The sequence below is a fragment of the Acomys minous genome (genome assembly GCF_964271855.1).
Source record: "Acomys minous genome assembly, chromosome: 2".
Classification (NCBI taxonomy): Eukaryota; Metazoa; Chordata; class Mammalia; order Rodentia; family Muridae; genus Acomys; species Acomys minous.
In genome coordinates, this window is record NC_140484.1 from 35,567,865 (window position 1) to 35,595,675 (window position 27,811).

The window sequence follows — 27,811 nt, forward strand, 5'->3', positions numbered from 1 at the left end:
CTCCTCCCAGTCCCACCCTCCCTCCCTCTTCCCTCTATCCCTCCCCCCCCACCTCCCCAGAAAAGGAGAGCCCTCCCAACCCACCTGAGCACATCAAGTTGAATCAGAACTGAGCACATCCTCTTCCCCTGTGGCCGGGCAAGGCAGCCCGGTCAGGGAGAAGTGATCGAAAAGCAAGGAAAATTCTCTTACATCAGAACTTTGTGTGAGCAAAGATGGACAGAGGAGAGAAGTGGGTGGGAGAGGGCAAAGCCCCTGTGCAAACCTCCGGAATGACTGTGTCCTAAGGCTGCCTCTGGAGAAAGCGGGTGAGTTTTGAGCCTATGAGTTCAGAGGGCAAGCTATAGCGTACTACTCGTATGCTTCAACCCCCACCACATTTCTTTTTAACTCTCTGACTTTTCTACTTGGAGTTGAGGTTTTCTCAGCTCTTTGAAGGCAGACTATGGGTAGGAAAAAAAAAAATGGCTGTTTTGGGGAGTATTTCCAGATATGCTTTGAAAACATAGAAGTGTTTAAGGTACACACTGGACAAGTATGTCTGCTCTTTTCCTCCAGGGAAAAAAAAATAGAAGTAGTTCAAAGGAGTGCCAGGCTGATCTGGGATTCCTCCCACCAACCCCCCCCCCCCCCCACACACACACCTTGAGACGAGGTCATGATGTGCAGGCCCAGCCTGGTTGGACACTCACCGGGATGGACTGAGCAGGCCTTGAACTTTCGGTGTCTCTGCCTCCTGGCTGTTAGACAGGTGTGCTCCAGTGTGGCTGCTCGCTGCTGTGTGGATTTTTTTAAATATTCAGTTTGTTTGTTTATCTACGTATTCTGTCTGTGACAGGGTTCCTCTGTGTAGTCCTGGCTGTTGTGGAAGTTTCTCTGTAGACCAGGCTGGCCTCAAACTCACAAAGATCCACCAGCTTCTGCCTTCCAAGTGCTGGGATTAAAGGTGTGTGACACCAGTGCCAGGTGAATTGATTGATTGATTTGATTTGTATATTTGTGTCTGTGTACATGCCATGTGTTTGCAGATGTCCTTGGCGGCCAGAGGAGGGCGCTGGTGTTATAGGTAGATGTGGGTGCTGAGGACCAAATCCATGTGCTGTAGAAGAGCAGCAGGGAGGGCTGGAGAGATGACTCAGTGGTTAAGAGTGCTGTCTGCTCTTCCAAAGGACCCGGGTTCAATTCCCAGCATCTACGTGGCAGCTCACAACTGTCTGTAATTCCAATTCCAGGGATTCTGATACCCTCACACCAATGCACAGGAAATAAAATAAAATTAAAAATTAAAAAGAAAAAGAAAAAAAAAAAAAGAGCATCAGGGTTGCTCTCTCCAGCTTCTATATTCAGGTCTAATCTTCTGGAAAGAGAACGTGAACATCTTGATCCCAAAGCTTATTTGGGATCAGATATATTTTAAATTTTAAATAGCTACTGACTAATACTGATCTTCATTAAGAAATTTAGACCCAAGATAGGAAAGATGTTTACTTCAAGTTTGCCAAATACAAATAGCCAAATTACTATGAATGTAACATTTATCTAATTCCTGATTGTCTCATGGTTCTTCCTGCTGTGCGTGGTTTATTTTATTATTTATTGTTATATATAATAATAGAAATGTATACATTAAAAAGACACATAATAAAAATAAAAATAAATAAAATGACATATTAAAAAATAGCTATTGACTAACTAATAACTGTGATCCCAGCACTTGTTAAGCTAAGGCAGGAGGATCATCTGGAGTTGGAAGTTAGCCTGGGTTACATAGTGAATTCTTGGTCAGCCTGGGCTACATAGATGACCCTATGTCAACAAACAAAGGAACATACAGACAAACTACACCGTAAAACCAAAAACACACTAATGTAATGAATTCACAAATAAAAACATCACACAGCTAAATAAAGGTAGCCACTCAAAACATACTTGCCTACTCCCAAACTCCATCTTATGAAAGCAAGTCCAGGACAGCCAGGGCTGTTACACGGAGAAACCCTGTCTCGGAAAAAAAAAAAATCTCAGAACTAGGGAGGCAGAGGCAGGTGGATCTCTGTGAGTTCAAGGCCAGCCTGGCCTACAAAGCAAGTCCAGGACAGCCAGGGCTGTTACACAGAAAAACCCTGTCTCAAAACAACAACAACAAAACAAAAACAAAAACAAAAACAAAAAACCCAAAACCACCCAAAAAAAGCAACAAAAAAGAAATAATAAATATATTAGAAAGTTGAACAATCTCATTTGTAAGAGGAAAGTTAATTCATTGTCATATTTCCTAATGTATAATTATTTTCCTAATGAAAGACCTAATTTTAATTTTGTATAGATAAGAATCATTTTGTAAGAGCTCTGTGTTCAATGTTGGGATACAAGAATTCCAGTAGCAAATGACACTTGACAACGTGCCATTTGTAGCCATTTTGTACTTTCACTGTAGTAAAACAGCGTCTGTGGGAAACAAGTCTAACTTGATTTTTTTTTTTTTTTTTTTTTTTTTTTTTTTTTGCTGTGGCCAGCTCAAGCCTCTTATTTGGGAGGGTTACATAGTAATTTTTATCACACTCATTAGAAACACAATTTGTTAGAACAAAGTCTGTTGCAAAAGTGTAATTACATTTTCCTTTGTGGTTAAATGAAGCCTGAATGGAACTTTTTCTCAGGGGCAGCAGCTGTAGCCAACCAAGTTCAAGTTCACCCTATAAAAGAATTTTTGTGATTAACTGCTGCTAATTGTTTGCAAGACAACCAGTGGGAGTGACATTCAAGGACACTATGGAAATGAACTATTTCAATACCAAATGACTTGTCCCTTGTTTTTCTGCACTGTACTGTGGTCACATGATGTTAATCAGATAGAGTGAAATCAGCTTTTGGTCTTTTTTTTTTTCTAAGATTTATTTATTATGTGTACAGTATTCTGCCTGCATGTATGCCTACAGGCCAGAAGGGGGCACCAGATCTCATTGTGAGCCACCGTGTGGTTGCTGGGAATTGAACTTATGATCTCTGGAAGAGCAGCCAGTGCTCTTAACCTCTGAGCCATCTCTCCAGCCTGAGCTCTTGGTCTTTTGTAGTTGTTATTAGAACCCAACTCTTTTATATCCTCAATTTTCTCATCTGAAAAAATGTGAAAATGGGCCAGACATGGTGGGCCACACCTCTAATCCCAGCATTCTGGAGGCAAAGGCATGCAGACCTCAGTGAGTTTGAGGCGAGCCTGATACACATAGATACTGGACAGCCAAAGCTACATAGTGAGACCCTGTCTTTGTGTGTGTGTGTATGTGTGTGTGTGTGTGTGTGTGTGTGTGTGTGTGTGTGTGTGTGTGTCTGGTGAGGATATCTATCTTTCTCAGGACAAATATTATGAGTGTAAAATCATAAGCATTCATATTTTGACTATCTTTTATTCTGTGATGATTTTTGGTATATATACATTGTACCTTGATCCTATCCACCCCTAACTGTCCCAGTTCTACCCACTTCAGAGCCCCCCCACCCCCCAAAAGCTCTTCCTACCTTTACTTTTTTTCCTCTGTAACCTATGGGGTCAAAATAGTACCACCTCCTGGCATGCTGACTGATATTATTAGTTTATCTTGTGTAGGAAGTCATAACTGTCGTGAGTCATGCCTAGAGGACAGCATGATTCCCCATGCTCTGGTATTCTTCCCATACCGTATTCTTCAGTGTTCCCTGAACCTTGGTGGGGTGGAGTGGGGTGGTGGTGGGAATAATTGTCCAATTAAAGGCTGAATACTTAGCAGTCCCTTATTCGCAACACTTTGACCAAGTATAACGGTTTGCACTGACGTCTACCTAATATGAAAAGCTTCTCTGACCAGATTTGGGACCAGCACTAGTTTATGGGAATAAACATATGCGCTTGAACTCTAAAGCCTATAACTTCTTGAGGCAGGAGCTTCCGACCAGGTTTACAGTACCGGGCATGACTTTCCTCCTGTGGAGCAGGCCTCAAATCAACCAGGATGCAGTTAGTCCCCCCATGCCACTCCCCAGCCTTCATGTGACTATTGCACCAGCAGGCACATTTTGCCTGAGAGGTCAGTTTTATAGGGTCCACAGCTGGGTAATTCTACTGTTACCCTGCCTCCCCAGCAGCCTGCACATCACGTTCAGCACTATGAATGCTAACCATCAAAGTCAGTTACAGCCTGGCTTCTCTGTGTTCTGCAACAGTGCATTGTGGCTTCAGCAATAGGGTCTTTCCATCTGTTGGTAGGCAACCAGCAGAAAAGGGTTTGAGGGACATGTGGGGGCCTCACTGATCAATTATTCATAAGAAGGCATCCTGCATCTGGTACTGGCTTTTCATTTAATAATCTGGAAACATTCACACTTTTAAGGAAATACGTGTGGAAACGGTAAATTTCAGTTGTCCACTTGAAAGTATTAAGAAGGCAGACTTTTGGGGGTGTGTCTGTGATGGTGTCTCCAGAGAGGTTTAAGAAAGTGGTCAAGACTCACCCCGAATGTGGGCAGCAGCAGCAGCACGGACTAGGGCCCTGGACTGAAGCAAAACACGGAAAAGGGGAGAGACAGCTGCGTAATGGCTTTCCCTGTCTGTCCCCTGTAAGCCGCCACCAAGGCTCCCAGGCCATGATGGCCTCCAGCCTCTGAACCATGACCAGAGTTAACCCTCCCTTCCTCAAGTGGGCTCTTGTCAGGTGTTTGACCATGGTATCAGGAAAAAGAAGAAATATATACGGTTTAATGTTTACTTACTGAATCCCAAGGAATTTGAGAGATTGGGAATTTAAGTCATTTGGGAGAGAGGAGAGACAGAAACACAGAGAGGGGGCGGGGGAGATAGAGACAGACAGACAGAGACAAGAGAGAGAGAGAGAGAGAGAGAGAGAGAGAGAGAGGGAGAGAGAGAAGAGAGAGACAGAGACTAATTTGAGGAAAGCCTGTTGAGCAGAGAACATTTATAAAAGTAGGATTCAAGAGTGGAGATGGGGGCGGGGCAGGGACTCCTGGATTGTGCTGATCACAATTTTACTTGATGATTCCTCCTCTGGTTTTATTTTCTCTTTATGTGTGGGTTTGCTTTGACAAGAACAGCATGGTTCCTGTATGTTGCTGTAGCATAGTAAGTGGGAACCCCCCCCCCCCCCAAACGCACAACTTGAAGAAGCTAGTGAGGGAGGAGTGTGTGATTTGGCTCTTTCAGAGTGACAGGACAGGACTAAAATGAAAGTCAACTTGCTGGCTGTTTAACAGATGATTCTAAGAGGGATCTCCTGGGATGGCAGCTGCCTTAGACATAGCTGGATCTAGAAGCCCAAAGGATAACATTCTTTTTGGTACTGTTTTTCTCACCATCTTGTGAAGAGCTGTCTTTATGAGGTGGGACATGTGACTGCTAACAGTCTTGTCTACTTGTCAGTCTTGGTTACTGACTCCAATGCAAAAAGAAGGCATGCCTCTTTTTCTTTTCTTTTCTTTTCTTTAAAGGTGTATTTATTTTCTTTTACCTATAAGAGTGTTTTGCTTACATGTATATATGTGGACCACATGCGTGTCTGGTGCTCATGGAGGTTACAAGAAGACATCAGGTCCCCTGAAACTGGAGTTATGAATGGTTGTAAGTCACCATGTGGGTACTGAGACCCAAACCCCAGTCCTCTGCAAGAGCAACAAGTGCCCTTAGCTGTTGAGCCATCTTCTCAGTCCTGGCATTCCTCTTTTAAAGTCATATTCCTCTCAGGAAAGATTGATGATATAGTCTGGATCATGTGTACCGTGAGCACAGAGAGAGCATCAGGTCGGATGGGTCCACTTTAATCACATGAGCAGAGGGTGGAGTCTCAGAAGAAAGAGGAGGGAGGTGAATTCTAAGTGAGCCACCATGCCCAGCTCTTTTTAGTTTTTTGAGACAGTGTTTCTCTGTGTATCCTTGGCTGTCTTGGACTCACTTTGTAGACCAGGCTGGCCTCACACTCACAGTGATCTGCCTCCAGAGTGCTAGGATTAAAGGAGTGCACCTCCACTGCCCTCCTGAAAACCTTATTTTATACAATTAATATACATTAGTTTGTTTTGGTTTTTTAAAGGAAAAACATAAGAATATTTAATTAATAAAAGTAGAATTAGGGCTGGAGAGATGGCTCAGAGGTTAAGAGCACTGACTGCTCTTCCAAAGGTCATGAGTTCAATTCCCAGCAAACATATGGTGGCTCACAACCATCTATAATGAGATCTGGTGTCCTCTTCTGGCTTACAGGCAGGATATTGTATACATAATAAATAAAGAAATCTTTTTTTTTTTTAAAGTAGAATTAAGGCCCGGCATGATGGCGCATGCTTTTAATCCCAGCACTTGGGAGGCCGAGGCAGATATATTGATGAGAGTTCAAGGCCAGCCTGGTCTACGAAGCAAGTCCAGGACAGCCAGGGCTACACAGAGAGACCTTGTCTCAAAACCAAACCAAACAAAAACAAAAACAAAACTAGAAAGGGTAGAATTGAGCTGGGTAGTGGTGGTGCATGCCTTTAATCCCAGCACTTGGGAGTCAGTGCCAGGCAGATCTATATGAGTTTGAGGCCATCCTGTTCTACAGAGTGAATGTCCAGGGCAGCCAGGGCTACACAGAGAAACCCTGTCTGGAAAACAGACAAACAAAACCCCAAACCCACAAAAAAACAAAACAAAACCCCATGCAGAATTGTTTGTAATTAAATAGGCTCTGCTGTTGGCCCCAAGCAAACAGTTCATAGCAAAGGAGTATCGCTACAAAATGGCAGCTGGAATTCCTTCCTTGTTTGTCAAAGCCCAGCTTTCCAGGAGAGATTTGCAGAAAGGGCAAATCTGTTTCTGATTTTATTGCATCCAAAGGCAAGTAGGCTTTTGACCAATTACTCCCGGGCCCTGAAATCAATCACCTCCTCTGCCATTAGTGCGTGATGGATTAGTGGCCTCAAAGACTTATGTGCGGATTAATCGGGGAGCGTACATTAGATGCTGCATTTAAAGCCATCCTCATCCCTGTGGATCATTTCTGGTAGTGCTTTATGCAGAGTTCTTTAGCTTTACCTAATACTGACATTGTGAGGTCTGAAAGACCTTTTCATCCTCCCTGGCTTGGCTTCACCCCCTCCCGTCCCCTTGTTGATTGGATACGCCCAGCACAGGGGACAGAGCACGGGAAAGAAAGGAGCTGTCGCATCACTAGGGAGCAACTGTTGAGTTGTTCTAGTTGACCGGTGACCAAAATTTACGCTGCTGTGTCCTGAGAGAGGCAAGATGAGGTACAAGAAATACATGGCTATTCTGGAGGCGGCGGTGGGCATCACCCCACTTAACAAAAGAGAACTTCTGCCTGAGAGCCGGAGGCACGTAAACCTTTGGCAGCACCCTGGGTAAGCAGAGAGGCCCCCCCACTCCCCACCCCTGAGAGCTTCTCTCCTAATGAGGGAACAAGTTTTGGCTGTTTGGGGGACCAGAGAGAGAAAAGGGCTTTTCTTTCATGGGGATGATAGAGTTGAGTTAGTCATTGAGAAGGTTCGTTCATTCTTTCTTTCTCTCTCTCTCTCTTTCTTTCTTTTCTTCGTTTATATAGTGCTGTCAAACAGATTTTAAAATATGGGAAGCAGAGCCCTGAACACCTGAGAAGATGAAATAGGTGTGCTAAAACCCACTTGTACTATTTAGGTTTTTAATGTTCAATGTGTGTGTGTGAAAGAGAGAGAGACAGAGACAGAGACAGAGACAGAGACAGAGACAGAGAGACAGACACTGACTGACTACTGCAGGGGTGGTTTGGCCTGAAACAGATTTCCTGTCACAATTCTATGTGAAGCCTACCGATTTACCATGCTGGGGAAAGTTTAGTTCTTTCCTGCAGGGTCACTGGTCTCAGTGCAAACATTTCTAAGGCCCTTCTTTTGTTTCTTCACACAATGTTGTTTAAAAGTGCCTGGCGAGCCCATGGTATTTTTAGGGCCTGAATGACTTACACTATAAGCAGCCACCAATCACCATGAGGTATCTTTAATAAGTGGGATTTATTTTAAAAATGAGAATTGCTGGCTTCATTATACATTCATTGTGGAAGACGTAGAAAATTTATAAGAATGAGTGGATTATTTATAGTTCCATTTCCTTAAGAGAATCTCTGATCATGAAAGTCAGTGATATTCAGCGTAGGAAGAGGAAAAGAATTTTGCCGTCCACTTCCAGGGGACATTTTGTAATGTCTTGTGGCATTTTTGTTGGTGCTGGCACCGAGTGGAGAAAGGCCAGTGGCATTACCACCTCCTACCATGCACAGGACAGCCCCTCCACAGCACTGTGACTCAGCTACAAATGCCAATGTCGCTGCTCTGTAGACATTTGATTTAGATAGATTTCCACCCCCTGTCTGTAAATGGAGTTTTTTTATTAGACAGATTTTTTTTTCTTCTGTAAGTCAGGCCTGAGATAGAATTTGGAGACATTACTATTTATTATTATGTCCTTTACTCTTCTCCTGAGAGTAAAATGTGGAGAGATCATGCTGTAATAAACAAACTCATTTTTGTTGCTTGCTTTTTGTTTTTTGAGACAGGTTCCCTCTATGTAGCATGGCTGTCCAAGAACGGACTATGTACTGCAGGCTAGCCTCGAGTTATTTTTTTATGGGTTTGAGTGTTTTGCCTGTGTGTATGGCTGTATATCATATGCGTGCCTGGAGCCCACAGAGGCCAGAAGAGGATGTTGCATTCTCAGGAGCTGGAGTCACAGAGTTGTGGACAGCGTGTGGGTGCTGGGAATCGAACTTGGATCCTGTGGAAGAGCAGTCAGTGCTCTTAAACACTGAGCCATCTCTCCAGCACTGAAGTTGTTGTTGTTGCTATTTTAGTTAAAAGAACTAAAATATAGTAACTTCACTTTCTCCTTCCCTTCTTAACCATGGAGTGTGTGTGGTATGTGCATGTGGTTCCAGGTGCCCTTGGAGGCCAGAGGCATCATATCCACCCGGAACAAGCATTTGTGACCCACCTGACATGCATGCTGGGAACGGAACTTGGGTCTTCTGAACTTGGGTCTTGTGAAAGAGCAGTACTTGCTCTTAATTACTGAGTTGTCATCTTTCCAGCTCCCAAAATGATTTTTATTGTTGCTGTTTTGTTTTTTGAGACAGAGTTTCTCTTGTAGTCCTGGCTTGTCCTAGACTCGCTTTGTAGACCAGGCTGGCCTCGAACTCTGGAGTGCTGGGATTAAAGGCATGCGCCACCATGCCTGGCCTTAAACCGATACTTGAGAGAGGCTCAGAGTGTGGCTGCATGGAAAGAAGCTTAGACCTTGGTCTAAGAGCAACAGAACTGTAGAGCTGGCAGGATCTTCTTTTGGGGGAGGCCCTAAGGTTCCTGTAGCATACAGGTGCCAGGCGATGGGGTCAGCTGGGAAGTCTGACTGGCCAGCACCCTGGGACAACTGGATTAGGGATGCTCGTTGTGAGCATGGAGTCAGGGAGTCGGGAGGTGTGACATGTGGAATGTGTGTCTTCTATTTCTGAGTTCTCATTTCGTCTCCCCTTGCTAGAGTGTGAAACGGCCTCATTTGAGAGTGCCTGGTGCCTTTGGGAGCAGGAAGAGGGCATCGGAGCCCTGCTACTGGGATGAATTATGCATAGTTGTGAACCACCATCTTGGTGCTGGTAATTGAACCTGGGTCTCTGCACTTAACCACTGAGCCATCTCTCCAGCCCCTAATATGTTAATTTCATTAATTAGTTTTCCATTTTCCATAGACTTCAGTATCTTATTTCTTTTTAAAATTAATTAATTAATTTTATGTTTTCTGTGTATTGGTGTTTTGCCTGCAGGTCTGTCTGCGCACCATGTGCGTACAGTCCCCACAATGGCCACAGTTGTCAATTATTAGTTGTCATGTGGGTGCTGGGAATGAAACCAAGTCCTCTGAAAGACCAAGCAGTGCTCTTAACCACCCAGTATCTCTCTCTCTCTCTCTTTTTTTTTTCACCCAGTATCTCTTTAGCCCCATTATGTCTTCTTTCTTTCTTTTTCTTTTTTTACTGTCTTATTTCTTAAGCATTAGCATATGCATCAATCACTCTGCTAAAATATAGGGTCTGGTTGTAGATCTTTGTTGTGGAGGCTCATAGACCTTCATGCCTTGTGTCCGTCCTGTCCCGTGTCCCAGCCCCCTCCCCCCTGCTCCCATGCTTTAAGACACAGTCCGGGCTTCCACTCTTGGTTGTTTTCCTTCTTCATCTGGGTATTCTGCGCTTCCAACACACTCACAGATGCTGAGTGGCAAGATGATGCTGAGGGTTTGGTCCATGGGCTGCACAGGAAGCAGCATCCAGAGACGCACACCTTCCATTGCACTTGCTTTCTGTCTGTCTTGAGACCTTGGACTTGTGGGTTATCCTGATGGCTCCCCCCACCCCACCCCAATTCCTCCACTCCCAGAAGCTGTTCAAGAGCTCAGTGGTAGGAAGGTAGATTATTGGCTGCACTTCTGTGAGGGAAAATTTCTCATGAACGTTTCCCCAGGAACTGGGTGTGCTGCTGTGTGCTTGTAATCTCGGCACCTGAAAGCGGAGGCAGGAAGATCATTTATTCTAAATGCTACAGAGTAAATTTGAGGCCAGCTTGAGCTACATGAGATTGTTTCCAAATTTAAAAAAAAATGTAGGAAAGTTAAATTAAAGATGATTTAGACACACCAAAGAACTATGGTAAAAACAAGTTTTTTCAGTAAAGGAAACTGTTCAGAACCGATACCTGTAGGAAAAAAATTCCCACATTCAGGCCAAAGGCGTAACCAAGCACATCTTGATTTGCTCGCTGTTTATTTATCTTTGGAAGTAATAATAGAAACTACGAATGGGCTGGGCTCGATCTGCTGCTTGCTTTGTAGGAAGTCCAGATGACCTTGGGTTAGCCCAGGCCTACATTTCCTGCTGCTCCTTGGAGAGGGGAAATGGGCCTCTTGCCTGAACAAATAAAATCGACACCATCCCTTACTTCTGGTTTGGCGGTGCAGGAAGGAGAGGGTTTAATGCAGAGAGCCAGTATCTTTTTTGTGCCCCAAACAGAAGAGTGGGTCTAGCAGCGCCAAGAGGGCACATTCCTCCTCCCACTGCAGAAAGCCCAGCATTGCTGGCATCCAGAACAGCCCAGATATGAGCTTGCCCCCTTGTGGTGGTGGCAGGGATATGTAGGGTTAAATGTTCTTGCATTGAGAGATACATACAAAGAACCTGTCCCTTGAGATGATGACAGTGGTCAGTAATATAGATTCAAAGGTATAAGCCAGTTTTACTGAAGCCATACAAAGGAAATCCCTTTGTAGTTTCAAGTGTTTGCTTTGTGTATGCTTTAAAATCTTAAATCTTATGTACATCTTATGTACATCTTATGTAAAGCTTTCTTACTATGGCTGATGGATACATCTGTAATCCCAGCACTTGATGGGAGGATAGGAGAATTATGAGTTTAAGGCCAGGCTCGTCTACATATTGAGACCCTGTGTTAAAGGGGAAAAACGTTTTCTCTTTCTCAGTGTCCTTCTCATTTGCTAAGTTTATTTCTTCCCCTCCCCACACACAGAAGGTAAATTCTCTGAAACTCTTGTACCTGAGAATTGATTACGTCAGGTGGGTTAGGCCTAGCCCAGTGTCTGTCAGTTGACAAATAGATTGATAGATTGTGGAATGTCTATACGGTGGACTGTTATTTGGCTGTTAGAAGTAATAATGTATCCAAGGCTGGAGAGACAGCTTAGTGGTTGTGTGCCTACTGCACTTGCAGGACCAGAGCTCAGTATCCACCACCAATATTGGGACACTTGAAACTTCCCGTAACTCTCGTTCCAGGGGGTCCAACACCAGGGATTTTCATGCAAACACACACACACATGCACATTATTTAATTAGTTAATTAATTTTCGAGACAGGGTTTCTCTGTCTATTCCCGGCTCTCCTGGACTCGCTTTATAGACCAGCAATCTGTCTGCCTCTGTCTCCTGGAGTGCTGGGATTACAGGCGTGTGTGCCACCATGCCTGCCTGGAAATAGTTTAAAAGGTGCTGCAGCCTCTGGAAATGGAGTTTACATTGGGTTGTAAGCTGCCACTTGAGTATTGGAAACCAAACCTGGGTCCTCTGCAAGAGCAGCCAAGTGTTTCTAACCACGGAGACAATTCTCCAGCCACATAAACAGACAGACAGACAAACAGACAGACAGATGGACATTTTTAAAAAGAAATGGATTTCTGATGTATGCCAAGGATGAACCTCAAATATGGGATGCTAAGTGAAAAGGTATCTGCCATAGGTCACTATTGTAATGGACATTTACGTGAAATACAGAACAAAGGTAACCCTGGGAGGCTAGAGAGATGGCTCAGTAGTTGAAAGCACATGCTGCTCTTTTTTTTTTTTTTTTTTTCTTCGAGACAGGGTTTCTCTTTGTAGGCTTGCCTGTCCTGGACTCACTTTGTAGACCAGGCTGGCCTTGAACTCACAGCGATCCACCTGCCTCTGCCTCCCGAGTGCTGGGATTAAAGGCGTGTGCCACCACGCCCGACTCCGCACATGCTGCTCTTATGGAGGACCTGGGTCTAAGTCCCAGCACCACTATGGTGACAACAAATGCAGGTAATTCTAGTTCTAGGGGTTCCAACACCCTCTTCTGGCCCCTGCAGGTACTGCATACACACAGTGTCCCAACATATATGCAAGCAAGAAACTCATAGATAGATAGATAGATAGATAGATAGATAGATAGATATACAGAAAAAATTAAGTAAATCTCTAGAAACGCAAGTGAGATTGGTGATTGCCTGGGGTCAGAGGTCAGGAAGAGAATTGTAGGGCCAGGAAATGATTGCTCCTCGATGCTGGGTTTCTTCTGGGGGATAATAGGTATGCTATGGATTACAGTGCCTATTGTATAAGTCTGTGTGTACTTACAAGCCATCCTTTGGGGTGAACTACGGTGGTTGGATTTCATTGAATTAATTCCCTAGGAGCTCATCAAGCTGAGGGTGTGCACTAAGACCTAATTAATCCATCTTCTCCAGGGCGCGGAGCACTGCCTTACTCTCTTCTCCCTGTGAGTGGGACTGGTACCCAGGCTACAGCACCAGGTCCAAGGACTCAGCGGATCACAGACTGGTGTCCACATACAGCCTGCTCTCCCAGGTACCTGCTTGCTTGTCTATGACTAACTTAGTCACTGGCTCACACCAAAAACTTGATATATTATTTCACATCATAGATAAAGATAAAGATAGCTATTTTCAACGTTGCCAGTATGTTTATATATGTTTTCTAAAGAAATTTGATGGTAATGCCTTGTCTGTCTGTTTTGGGGTTTTTTGTTTTTGTTGTTGTCTGCTTGTTTTTGAGACTAGGTTTCTCTGGTTTAGCTCTGGCTGTCCTGAAGCTCACTTTGTAGACCAAGCTGGCACTCGGAGATCTTCCTGCCTCTGCCTCCCAAGTGCTGGGATTAAAGGTGTGCATCACCACTGGCCTGTGGTAATATCTTGTTTACGGAGTAAAGTGCTGAAGTATCCTATCTGGGTTAAGGGTAGGGGCCCTAGGTTCAATCTCTATTCTTGCATAAAAAGCAAAAGAGGAAGACCAATGGCTTAGCTGTGGAGAGCACCTGTTGCATCTTTCCTAGGTTGGGTGATGTGTTTTCTTGGCTGAGGCACATGTGTAGATCTCTTCTCTCCTCCCTCCCTCCCTCCCTCCCTCCCTCCCTCTCTCTCTCTCTCTCTCTTTTTTTTTTTTTTGGTTTTTTGAGACAGGGTCTCTCTGTGTTAGCCTTGGCTGTCCTGGACTCACTTTGTAGACCAGGCTGGCCTCGAACTCAGAGATCTGCCTGCCTTTGCCTCCCAAGTGATGGGATTAAAGGCGTGCACCACCATGCTGGGCTGTGTGTAGATCTCTTATGGTTCAAGATAAATGCATAGCTGGTGCGAGTAGCTTTTGGTAGGCCTGGTGTCTAAAGTTGGAGATTGTTTTAGGAGGTAACATTTAGTTCATCCTCATGGATAGGGCAAAATTAAGTAATAGTGGGAGGCACTTGGGAGTAGATTAAAAAAAAAAAAGAGCACACTGGCTTCTGAAGATAGACTTTGTTCTCAATTTTAGTAAGGACTCAGAGTGAGAAGTACCTGTTTGCTGACTCACCTTTAAGGATGAATTATTTAAGATTTACAAGGTATTAGGTCTTATTGTGACAGATACTTGGGTGTTGTAAAAGTAACTTTTATTCACCTGTTTTAATTGTCTCGGTGGATTACTGCCTTTGTCTGCTAACCTAGGCCTACTCATGGAAGCTTCTAGCCTCCATACAATCTTATCTAGGCCTAGAATGTTTTCAGCCCCCAAGACTTACTGATTAATAAGCTCACACTTTCCATCTCTTTCTGAGCTCTGGCTGCCTGGTTCAACTCAGCTATTCTGGCTCAAACTCCTCTCCCAGCTAACTTATTTAATCTGACTTTTCTCTCAGCCTCTGAATTGCTCTGTTTGACATTAAAGGCATGTGCCACCACACCTGGACTTAAGCTTTTCTTTACCTGAGACTTGGTCTCTACCAGGCTGGTCTTGAACTCAGATCTGCTTGCCTCTGTCTCCTGGGATTAAAGCGTGTTTGTATTCCAGCTGGATCACACAGACCTAGAAGGTCTTTGGATGTCATCTCTTGCCAGAGCAGCCATATTTTGAATTAAAATGTCTCTACAGGATGTATTTATTCTTAGTTAGAATTTAGCCCTGATGAGGCCCATCTGTGTCTGGCCCAAATGGGGTTGGACTTTTCTTCATGTTCTTGGTTCGTAATTCCATCTGCTTCCTCTGGCAGCTCCTTTCCTGGGTGGAGAACTGGTGTCTAGTAGTGTGTGAACTGCACACTCTCTAATGACAGGTTGAGGGCCCAGTAGTGAGTTCCAGGCTAACCAGAGCTACAAGGTGAAACTCTCTTTCCAAAAATCATGACAAAAAGCCAAATCACAGAAAACAACAACAAAAGACCAGGCATGGTGGTGCCTTTAATCCCAGCACTCGGGAGGCAGAAGCAGGAGTATTGATGTGAATTCGAGGCTAGCCTGGTCTACAAAGTGAGTCCAGGACAGCCAAGGCTACACAAGGAAATCCTGTCTCAAAAAAGAAAAAAGGAAACAAAGAAAAAAAGGGAAAAAAGGAAACAACAACAACAAACAAACGAACAAGCAAACAGAAAAGAAAGAGGCTCCCTCTTGTGTTAACTTTTCCTCTTCTGATAATGGCTTGTGGCAGGGAAAAGAGATGCCTTCCCAGAATGCTGAGCAAGGGATGCTGAAGGAGGGTTTTAACTGGGTTATGGTTCCAGCAGATGCCAAATGAGATTGAGAAGAGAAAAGATATGGGGGAAAAAAAAGACTGTTGGGATCATAGTTAGAATTGTTTCTGATGTGGTTTTGGTGTTTAGAATGTAATCTCAAGGCACTTGGGGGATCTCTTAGAAGTCAGACACCCCTGGCTCATCTGTTTAAAGCTCAGCTGCGTGGTGGCATTGTCCACCCTTAATCCCAGGACTCAGCAGGCAGAAGAGGAGGATCTCTGAGTCTGAGGTCAGCTTGGTCTATAGAGCAAGTTCCAGGACAGCCAGGGCTACACAGAGAAACCTTGTCTCAGAAAAACAAAAACAAAAAACAAAATCCACATTGAATGCTGGTCGGTAGGCCAGCCTAGACCACAGAGAAAGTGGCAGGACAGCCAGGGCTAAATGGAGAAATCCTGCCTCCAAACTACAAGAACACAGATCAAGGACTCTTTCTCCCTTGATGAGTAGAGGCCTGCACTTGCGTTGTCTTATTTTCTCAGCTTTCTAGGAGGTACTCGTGGGTATTTCATAGTTGACTTCCAGAGCACCTTTCTTAACCCTTGTGCTGAAGCCCACATCAGACATCTTTATTAAGTCTTAACTGCTTTACAAGCAAACAGCTACACCGGAACTTGGGAGTCAGGAAAGGTCGAATGCGTTCTGGAACCTGAATAAAAATCTCATTACTGAAGTCAATGAGTCGATGCACTCCTGCAAACGCATTACTCAGGAGGAGGATTGCTGTGAGTCTGAGGCCAGCCTGGGCCACATGATGAGACCACATCTGAAAAAAAAAAGGTTTTATTTTTATTTTTGTTTAACGTGGCCTACATATCTTAGATTAGGGTAGAGTTTTGATTTGCCTTCTTGCACCCTTTCTTGGGGCCCCTGCCCTGCCTACTCCAAAAGTGTGGGAGTAGCTTGGTACAGTCAGCCTCTGAGAACATGAGAACACTGCCAAGCAAGCTCTCCCAGAAGTCCCCGGGGCAAAGACAAAGACACCAAAACCAGGCATCCCAACCCTCATTTATTCCACTTAAATACACACAGGGAGAAGCAAGGAGAAAAATGGGACCTGTTGAAATAATCAGGGTGCAAATGGGACACACTTCTTTTTACAAACGGTTAGCTTTCCCAGTTCTCATCTGGTTACATAGACCAGATGAGCATCAGACAAGAGGACTCAGCCGAGGGCAGGCGTCCGAGGCCAGCTTTGCTTACCTTTATGGTGAGGACACAGACCAGCCTGGTCAGTAGCTGTGACTCACCAAGAATCAGTGCTTCCTCTGCATTTCAGGGATGTTTGCATGGGGCCAGGATGTGACATGTGCCCTCAGTGGGTGACCTCTGTAAGGACGGCAGCTGGCAATCTCAGGGTAATAGGAGTTTGGTCCTATTATAATACTTAGTTGTGGAATATATTAGCAACTTAAGTAGGGAGTTAGGAGATATTCTAATTGTATATATATTAAAAAAAAAAAAAAAACCAGTCATGAGCTAGAGAGATGGCTCTGTAGTTTAGAGCACTGGCTGCTCTTACAAAGGTCCCAGGTTTTATTCTGAGCACTCACATGGCAGCTCATGGCCATTTGTAACCCCAGTTCCACTGGCTTCAGGCACACGCATAGGACATAGACATGCATGTCGGCAAAGCACCCATACACATAAAAAATTTAAAGTATAATTATAAGCAAAGTGCCTAGTAAATTATTTAAGGTTATTAAATAAGTATTATAAGATTTGAGATTAATTTTCTTGTTCTATCACTTCTGTTTATAACACTTGGGACATTCTTTAAATATATATCCCACAGGTTATTAACTTAATCTAATTAGCTTATTGTATACACTTAACTAATCATATAGCTTATGCCTGATTCTTTTTTTTTTTTTTTTTCCGAGACAGGGTTTCTCTGTGTTAGCCTTGGCTGTCCTAGACTCACTTTGTAGACCAGGCTGGCCTTGAACTCACAGCGATCCGCTTATGCCTGATTCTTAAAACTGTTTGCTTCCATGCTATCCACGTTAAAATAAGTCTGAGGAGTGTCATCTATCTTTTTTCATGATAGTTTTATTTTTTGTATATGTAAAGTTATTATTGTTGTTGTTGTTGTTGTTGTTGTTGTTATTATTATTATTATTATTATTATTATTATTATTATTATTATGTGAGTCACACAGCTCAGCAGAGTCATTCTGCTTTTTCTTTTCACCTTTACGGAGGGGATCAAACTCTGATCATGAGGCTTGCACAGCAGTCTCATGTTCTACTAGCTGGCCTTCTCAGTGGCTCCTAAACCAGTTAAAAAAGAACTTCAAAGAATGATGTAGGGGCTGGAGAGATGGCTCAGAGGTTAAGGGCACTGACTACTCCTCCGGAGGTCCTGAGTTCAATTCCCAGCAACCACATGGTGGCTCACAACCATCTATAATGTGATCTGATGCCTTCTTCTGGCCTGCAAGTGTACATTCAGGCAGAGCACTGTATACATAAAAAAAAAAAGAGTGATGTATTGGGGTGTCTCCTCACAGATGGCTTATGCTCTATGAGAAGATAGTCAAGCAACATTTTTAACAGTTTTTATTTTGGGTGGTAGTGATAATAGAACCCAGAGCCTCCCATATGCTAATGAGCACATGTGCCCCACTGAGCAAAACCTCTAACCCTTTAATGATTCTTTTTTTTGGGGGGGGGACAGTTATTTTCGAGATGGGGTCTTTTTATGTTGTCCTGGGTATCCTGGAACTACCTCTGTAGATCAGGCTGGCCTCGAACTCACAGAGAACTTCCAGTCTCTGTTTCCTGAGTACTAGGAATAAAGGTGCCATGCTCAGCCCTGTAGGGTTCCTGTATGCAGCACAGCAGACCACAGAAGAGCTTCTGGAGGCAGGTGTTTAGAGTTGGATTCAGTATCCAGCCTCTCTACTTAGAGAGACCTGGTGGAGAGTGCTCATCTGATGACCAAGAGTGCTTGGCTCAGAAGTGACGTTTTGCTACCTTTTTTTTTCTATTACTGGGCTCTACCACTAAGCTGTGTTCCCGCACCTCAGGTCTACAAAGTGAGTCCAGGACAGCCAAGGCTACACAGAGAAGGCCTTCTTGAAAAACCAAAAAAGAAAAAAAAAAGTAGTAATTAATTGCTATCCAAGTGTACGTGCTCACAAGTGTGTAAGTAAGCACGCTTGTTTTAGCTACTTTTCTATGCTGTGACGAGACACCACAACCAAGGTCACTGATAAAAAGAAAACATTTATTGGGGGGCGGGGTGTTCCTTACGGTTCCAGAGTGTGAGCCCATGATCATCAGGGTAGCAAGCATGGCAGCTGCAGGCATGACACTGAGAGCTTACATCCAGGCTGCAAGTTGGAGGCAGAGTGTAGGGGAGCTGGTGCGGGCTTTTGAGACCTCAGATCTTACTCCACAGTGACGCTCCTCTTCCATCAAGGCCAGAGCTCCTAATCCTCCCAAAACAGACCCACCGACTAGGGAGCAAGCATTCAAACAGATGAAGCTATGGGGCATTCTCTTTCAAACCGCCAAGTACTGGAGGATAATAATGGACTCTATCTTTTGTAGACTAGATGCAATATTTTGCAAATAATTTCTTCTCTAAATTCTAAGCTACTTGCTGGGTGAGAAATCAGGCATAAACATGTAACCCTAACTCTTTGGAAAGCTGAGACTGGAGAGGATCTTTTGAGACCATTGAGGCTATCCTGGGCAAAGAAGACAGAACTGTCTGAGAAACAAAGAAAACCTACTTTCAAAATGGCAGTCTTCCTGTTTTATATCAGAGGATTCTAACGAGCTTCAGTAATGATAGACGTGTTAGCTTAAAAAGCAAAACAAAACAAAACAACCCCTGTTCTCTTCTCAGACTCACTCACTGAGTAGTCTCTATCGGCCTCAGATGGTGTGTGTGTGTGTGTGTGTGTGTGTGTGTGTGTGTGTGTGTGTGTGTGTGTTGCTGTCTTAACCAGTGCTTCATGCCACTTTGAGATTTCAAAAGCCTACACTGTCTATGTGTCTGTCTCTGCATCTCTCCCTCTCCCTCTCTCTCTCCCTCTCCTTCTCCCTTTCCCTCTCCCTCCCGCCCCCCCTTCTCTCTCACTCTCTGCCTCCAACTTGCAGATCAGATGTAAGCCTTGGCTGTGTAGCCTTGGCTGTCCTAGACTCATTTTGTAGACCAGTCTGGCCTTGAACTCACATCGATCTGCCTCCCGAGTGCTGGCATGTGCCACCACTGCTGGCTGTCAGTTCCTTTTTACTATCTATCTATCTATCTATTTATTTATTTATTTATTTATTTATTTATTTTGGTTTTTCGAGACAGGGTTTCTCTGTGAAGCCTTGCCTGTCCTGGACTCACTTTGTAGACCAGGCTGGCCTTGAACTCACAGCGATCCGCCTGCCTCTGCCTCCCGAGTGCTGGGATTAAAGGCGTGCGCCACCACGCCTGGCTGTCAGTTCCTTTTTAAAAGAATTTATTTATTTATTTGGTTTTTCAAGATAGGGTTTCTCTGTGTAGCCTTGGCTCTCTTAGACTCACAGCAATCTGCCTGCCTCTGCCTCCCGAGTGCCGGGATTAAAGGTGTGCGCCACCATGCCCAGCTTAGAATTTATTTATTTTTATTTTATGTGCACTGGTGTTTGCCTGCATGTGTGTCTGTGTGAGGGTGTCAGATCTTGGGGTTACAGACAGTTGTGAGCTGCCGTGTGGGTGCTGGGAATAGAACCCAGGTCCTATGGAAGAACAGTTGATGCTCTTAACTGCTGAGTCATCTCTCCAGCCCCCAGATGTAAGCTCTCAGCTACTGCTGCAGCACCATGCCTGCCTGCTGCCTCCTGCCTTCATGGCCATGGACTCACCCTTGGAAACTGGAAACAAGCCCCCTATTAAATGTTTTCTTTTTATAAGCTACCTTGGCCATGGTGTCTCTTCACAGCAATAGAAAAGAAACTAAGACAGGATTTCACTATACAATTCAGGCTGTCCTGGAACTTGGTATGTAGACCAGTTTAGTCTTGAATTTACAGAGATCCACCTGCTTCTGCTTTTTGAACTCAGGGATTAGAGGCATGCTTCTTTATAAGCAAAGCAGAGGCATTGATACCCAATGTAGTATGAAAGTAAAAAAAAAAACCAAGTTTTTCATTAACCCTGTTAACCCTCAAAATAATTGACACAGAGAGACTATAATCAATTTTTATATGCTTTAAAGCACTAGAGCTGGGCAGACAGCAATTCTCTAAGCTATTGTGCTGTTTCTCAGCTACACGTCCCATGTTACTTGCCTTAATCATTCCTGTCTGGGCTGCTTCTGTTCCATCAGTCTGTCCACTGGCCATGTGCTCATGGTCCATACTGCGCCATGGTGACTTCCTGTTCTCCTCCTCCGGCTACATCTTCTACTTCCTCTCTCCTCTTCCTCCTGCCTTGTGGGTGATCTTCTCAGACTCCCCAAGCCAGGGAACCTAAGCCTCCAACTACCTCTCTTCTGCCCAGCCCAGGCTATCAGCAACTTTATTAACCAATCAGGGATAACTAAGGGTGTGGGTTAAAGTTACACAGCATCACTTGGTGTATGTGAGAATATTCTCATCTGTGGTGTAACCAGATCTTGAGGGCCAGTAATTAGCATTAGAATACATAGCTCCAGACCAACCCCCAACACCAGAAGATTTATGTTCATTGACTTAGTGCAGTGCATAGGAATTCTGGGTACATACTATGCATTTAATCTATATTGCTGGTTGGGGTTTTTGTTTTTCTTTACAAGAGGAAGCTAACAGGTAACATTTGTCCCTGAAAAGAGACATAGTAAACACTGGTAACACGGAGTGCAGTACCCGCACCCTGCCAGAGAGGAAGCAGCCCTTCACACAGAGCGTCTCCCAGTAGGGCCTGCCCAACCTAGACCACATTTCTTGGCTCCTGTGTTAGTTATGTTTCCATTGCTGTGAAGAGATATGATGAAGGCAACTTACAGAAGTTTTTTTGGGACTTACAGTTCCAGAGGTTTAGAGTCCATGACCATCATGGCAGGGAGCTTGGCAGCAGGCAGGCAGCGATGATGCTGGAGCAGTAGCTGAGAGTTCACATCCTTAGCCACAAGGAGAGGCTAACTAGGAATGGTGCTAGTCCTCTGAAACCTCAAAGCCGATCCCAGTGGCACGCCTCCTCCAACAAGGCCACGCCTCCTAATCCTTCCCTAACAGTTCCACCAACTGGAGACCTTAAGCCTATGGGGGGCCCGTTCTCATTCAAACCACGGTAGCATCCCATCACTGGAGTTGGGTCAAACTCTGGCCGAGAACCTCATTGACAAGGCTGAGTACTACCGTGGCCTCTGCCTATGGCCTGAAGAAACCTGGCACATTGCCATTGAAGTCTCCGAAGAGCCAGGGCCCACATAAACTTATAGCTGCCTCTTTGCAACTTAAAATCTCCTCCCAAAGAGCAGTGCAGGCCTCTCCATAGGGTTTAACGTATGTATGTGAGAGAGAACACATGTGCCATGGTCCACGCGTGGTCAGAGGACAACTTTCAGGAGTCCGTTCACTCCTTTTGTCACGTGGGTCCTGGGGATCGGATTCACACGCCTCCCTGCCCAGGCCAAAGCTGAATCTGAACTGCATGGCCAATTCTTTTGCCACTTTTGCGATTGACAAAACTCATCACACTCAGAAATATGACCTGCTCCTAACACCCAGCAGTGGATGCTGGGCTTGGGGATCCTTGCTGTGGGCAGGTAGAGGAGAAGGCGGTGGAAAGATGCGGTTTGCCAAGAGCCTGCCTCTGGGAGTCTGACTGCTTTGTACTTACCGTAACATCTTTTTATTCAGTCATAACATTCACGGCGATGTGTTGCCAGTGATAAAAGTGAGGTTCAAGAGAGGGAGGCAGAGGCAATCAGCTCCTCTGCATTCTTTGGCCACAGCCCTTCCTATTGTTCTCCTTAGACCCGAGCTTTTCCTGGCCAGACCACCCAGGGCTCCTGGCTTTTTCATACCAGCCCTACGTTCCTGAAAGGCTTGTTTCGTGGACTCCCATTTCCTTGCTTGTATCTATAACTTAGATCTTTCCCCTGGGCGTTGCTTGCTGGTATCTACTCAAACGGGTGCTTCCTACTTGAGGCAGAGAAAGGAATCTAAGCAGGAAGCCAGTGATGCCCATCTCTAAACGTGGCAGGAAGAAGATCACAAGTTGTAAGCTAGTGTGGGTTACATAGACCTTTTCTCCCAAACACACACACACACACACACACACACACACACACACACACACACACACACACGAAGAAGAAGAGGAGGAGGAGGAGGAGGAGGAGGAGGAGGAGGAGGAGGAGAAAAAAAGGAAGATAAGAGCCGGGCGTGGTGGCGCATGCCTTTAATCCCAGCACTCGGGAGGCAGAGGTGGGCGGATCGCTGTGAGTTCGAGGCCAGCCTGGTCTACAAAGTGAGTCCAGGACAGCCAAGGCTAACACAGAGAGACCCTGTCTCGAAAAACCAAAAAAAAAAAAAAACCAAAAAAAAAAAAAAAAAAAAAGAAAAGAAAAGAAAGGAAAAAAGGAAGATAAATAAAAAAATCTAAGGAGCAGAAAAGTGTCTGGGGCCCGAGTGACTGAGGCAGGGTCTCAGAAGCCACAGCCACACAGGAGGCTGCAGACAGTGAGCTCGTGAGATTAAATAGTCTGTGAGGTTGGAGACGGTGGGTCACCTCATACAGATTTTGAGGTTGTCTTAGATCTAACACAACCCTAGTAAGTTACTATACACTGGAGGTGAGGCTTCAAAGCTCAGGCGTTTGTTTCTCACAGTTCTGGACCCTAGGCCACCCGAAATCAACATGTTGGATGATTCAGTTCACTAAAAAAAAATTTTAATTTAATTTTATTAGTGTGTGTTGTGTGTTTTGCCTGCGTGTATGTCTGCATGTCTTGTGTGTGTGCAGCACCCTTGGAGGATAGAAGAGGGTGTTGGATCCCCTGAAACTGGAGTTGCAGATGATTGTGAGCTGCCATGGGGGTTGAACCCAGCTCCTCTGGAAGAGCAACTAGTGCCTTGATCACTGAACCATCTCTTCGGCCCCTCAGATTCAGTTTTGTTTTGTTTTCTAAAAAGATTTATTTATTTATTTTATGTATGAGTGCTCTATCTGCATGTACACCTGCATGCCAGAAGAGGGCATCAGACCCCATTATAGATGGTTGTGAGCCACCATGTGGTTTCGGGGAATTGAACTCAGGACCTCTGGAAGAACAGACAGTGCTCTTAACTGCTGAGCCATCTTTGCAATCCCCCAGCTATTTTTTTTAATTAAATAATTTATTTATTGTCATTTTATGTACATTGGTGTTTTAAGTGCATGTATGTCTGTGTGAGGGTGTTGGATCCCCTGGAACAGAAGTTACAGACAGTTGTGAGTTGCCGTGTGGGTGCTGGGAATTGAACCTGCGTCCTTTGAAAGAACATTTAATGCTTTTAACCTCTGAGCCATCTCTCCAACCCAAATTCAGTTCTTGATGAATTCTCTTATTGTTGGTTTGAAGAGACTTCATTTCTTAGTATAACATTTCCTTCCTTTTTTAAAGGTATTTTTCAAATGACTTATTTATTTATTATTATATATACAGTGCTCTGCCTTCATATATACCTGTAGGCTGAAGAGGGCATCATATCATATTACAGCTGGTTGTGAACCACCGTGTGCTTTCTGGGGATTGAACTCAGGACCTTTGGAAGAGCAGGCTGTGCTCTTAACAACTGAGCCATCTCTCCAGTCCAGTATAACATTTCCTAACTGTGTGGAGACAGGGTGGAATGGGGAAGGGGGGAATGGTAATTAGTCCATTCATCTCATTGAGGATCTCAGTCTTTTTTCTTTATTTTTTTGCATGTCCATTTGTATGCATGTATGTATTTGTATGTGTATATATGCAGATGTATGTGGTGTGTGTGTGTGTGTGTACACAGAGGTTGATGTCAGCTATCACCCTTGATTGTTTTTTACTTTATTTACTGAGCCCTTTCTTGCTGGGCTCACAGCTTGCTGATTTAGTCTAGTTAGCCAGCTTGTCCAGGGCATCCTCTCCCTCCACGCCTGTGCTGGGATTACTCCAGTATACCCAATGTACATTTACGTGGGTACCAGGGCTTTGAAATCCTGCCTTCATGCTTGTGTGGTAAGCATCCACCGAGCCAAGGGTCCCACTTTTAAATCTGAGCTTGGATTGGTGATTTTTGAGTGCTAGGTGACCCCTCAAAACTCCATACACAAAAAGCAACAGGCTTTCTGTTTTTCTGATACAAACATCGTCTGGGCGGTGGGAGAACTGAATGGGAGGGGAGCCAGTGAGGCTGGATCCAGGCAGGGAAATGGTGGGTTTTTGAGAAGAGAGATTTTCTACAATAAAAACATGTAAGCCAAAAAAATAAAAAATAAAAAAATAAATGAGAAAAGAAAAAATCAGAAAAAGAAAAGAAAAAAGAGAGATAGAATAATCTTATATTTTTTTTCCATTTTGACTTTTATTATTTCCAAAGTATCTGTGGAAATTCACTACTGCAAAACATTGTGTGGGTGAGATCCCCGTCTTTACTCTTTTGATGGTGGTTTTTTGGGATTCTTCATCATGGAAAGCATCTCTTTTTGCTGTTTTGTTCAAATGTAGTTGTGGTGGTGGGTTGTGCATGTTTCCCCTGCGCCTAGCTGCCTTCCACGGTAGAGGTGAACCCAGGGCCTCACACAAGATTCTAGTGAGCTATAACCTCGGCCCATGCTTTCTTTCTTTTGTTTTCTATCAGCATCAACTAAAGTTTTATTGGCTAGTTTTAAGTAAAATAGTATAATCTTATTTTTGTGAAACTTACTCTGCTTTCTGGTTAGTCATCCCTATAACCTTTCAGTTTGGTATACCGTAGTTTTTGGACCATAAGATACACTTTTTCCCAAAAAATTGTGTGTGGGGGGGATTAGGGTGCGCCTTATGGTCCAGTTGCTATTTTTGTTTTGTTTTGTTTTGTTTTGTTTTGTTTTGTTTTGTTTTACTGCTCTAAAAACTGGGTACTTATGGTCAGGTGTATCTTATAGTCCGAAAAATATGGTATGTCTAGAATATTTATCTAATTTCAGAGGCAGATACTAGGCCTCACATGGTTTTCTTTTTGCTTTTTTTTTTTTTTTTAAAGATTTAATTTATTTATTATGTATACAGTGCTCTGCCTGCCTGCATGCCTACAGGCCAGAAGAGGGCATTAGATCACTTTATATAGATGGTTGTAAGCCACCATGTGGTTGCTGGGAATTGAACTCAGGACCTTTGGAAGAACAGCAGAACAGTCAGTGCTCTCAACCTTTGAGCCATCTTTTCAGCCCTTCTTTTTTGTTTTTTGAGACAGGGTTTATTAGTGTAGCTCTTTCTGTTCTGGAATTTGCTCTGTAGATCAGGCTGGCCTCCAACTCACAGAGATCCGCCTGCCTCTGCCTCCCAAGTGTTGGGATTAAAGGCGTGCACCACCACTTCTAGATGGTCTTAGGTGATTTTTTGAAAATTTTCTTGGCTAGTGAGGTGGTTCCTCTGGTCAAGGATCTGGCCACCAAGCCCGATGATTGAGTTAGAATCCCAGGACCCACACAGTAGATGGAAGTGATTCCTGCAAGTTGTTCTCTGACCTCCACACCTGTGCCATGGCATGCACAAGCTTGTGTGCAGTGCACAAACATATAGATCAATACAGTAGAAAAAGAGAAAAAAATTGTCTGTGATTTTTTTTTCTAAGTTCTTAAGTGTTTTTTAAGTGAGTATTTAATCATTTTTATAGAACTCACTGGTGGAAAAATTTAACAAAAATGTAAGTAGCCCATAGCAACTATTACATAGTTTATATGATCTGATTTATTGACCAGAAGAATGTTCCTGGGGGGAAAATTGCAGTGTTTTTTGAGACCCTGAAAAACCTTGACGGTTTTCTGCTCTTTCCCTGTGTAATGCTGTGGGGACAGTCTGGAATACAGTCTGCTGTAAATTACTATCCAGCCAACTAGGAACACTGTTTGCAAAGGTAAACCAATAGTTTTTAATTGGTCAAAAATACATGGAAGTCAGTCCGAGAACTTGCTAGTAGTTTATAATGTGCTCATGATTGGCTTACATGCTTCAAAGTGCTACATGAGAGCCTCCAAATAAACCCTGCCTGAAGTCTGCCTAACCCTATGACTCAGAATTAAAGTAAGCTTTGCCACACTGTCCTATTTCCAGAGCCATTTTAAAAACTGACATATTTATAATCTTGTTAGATTACTTAATGACCATAAAATATATTGATTTCATGTAATGAAAGGGTATTTGAGCACAAGAAATTCTAATTTACTTTGGAACCTTCAATGCATTGTATAGATAGACACATGGGCAGTATTTTTCTTTCTTAAGTTTTTTTTGCTTTTGTTTTTGTTTTTGAGACAGGGTTTCTCTGTGTCACTTTGTAGACCAGGCTGGCCTTGAACTCACAGGGATCCACTTGCCTCTGCCTCCCGAGTGCTGGGATTAAAGGTGTGCGCCACCACTGCCTGGCTCTTAAGTTTTAAAAAAGGAGTTGTTTATATTATTATATGTGTATGAGTGTTTTGCCTGTATGTATGTGTCCTATGTGCCTGCCTTTGGAGGTCAGAAGAGGCCATCAGGTCCCCTGGAACTGTAGTTATATGGATGGTTATGAGTCATCATGGTGCTGGGAGTTGAACCTGGGTCCTCTGCACGAGCAACAAGTGCTCTTAACTACTGAGCTACCTCTCTAGCCCATGGGCAGAAATTTTCACCACTTAATAGACAATATACTTTATTTTTAGACACTAGAAGTAATTCTTTTAAATCACAAGGTTCGGGCACAAGCAGTTAAGAGTATAATACTGCTCTTACAGAGGATGTGTCAGAGGGCTCACAGCCACCTTTCACTCCAGCTCCAGGGGATCTGATGCTCTTTTCTGATCTCTGAGGGCACTGTATCCCCCCCACCGCCTTTCTTCCCCCCCTCTCTTTCTCTCTCTCTCTCTCTCTCTCTCTCTCTCTCTCTCTCTCTCTCTCACACACACACACACACACACACACAGAGACACGAGAGAGAGGGGGGGGGAAATAATATCTTAAGAGTTTTGAGGGTTTTTTGTTTTAATTATGATATATAAGCTGAAATCCTACTGATCATATTTTTTTTAACAAGTATGAAATCACAACAGACTACATCCATTAAAATACAGCCAACAAGTATTTTCCAGTCGCACACCTGGTAATTTTTCATTGAAGTTAGACCATTATGTATGATATAATGGCGTAACTTTGGGAATTAGATCATCTGCCTTCCTCTGGTTCTTCTGGTATTTACCATGGATTACAGTTTCTTAGTTTATTTACTTTCTTGATTCTCCACCTCTAGTTTTAAATTTTTATCTAGTTTGCAAAACA

General features: G+C 43.9%; 1 protein-coding gene across 2 annotated transcripts in view; it reads left to right on the plus strand.

The window, feature by feature from the left end:
• Positions 1-27,811, plus strand: part of TJP2 (tight junction protein 2) — a 128,415-nt gene that overhangs the window by 15,209 nt on the left and 85,395 nt on the right. Inside the window, exon 2 of one of the 2 annotated variants that reach the window (XM_084771725.1) lies at positions 13,057-13,177. The exons of the other annotated variant lie outside the window; for it this stretch is intronic. The gene's annotated coding sequence lies outside the window, so the exon portion shown is untranslated. The remainder of the gene's footprint in view (positions 1-13,056; positions 13,178-27,811) is intronic. 2 annotated transcript variants of the gene reach the window in all.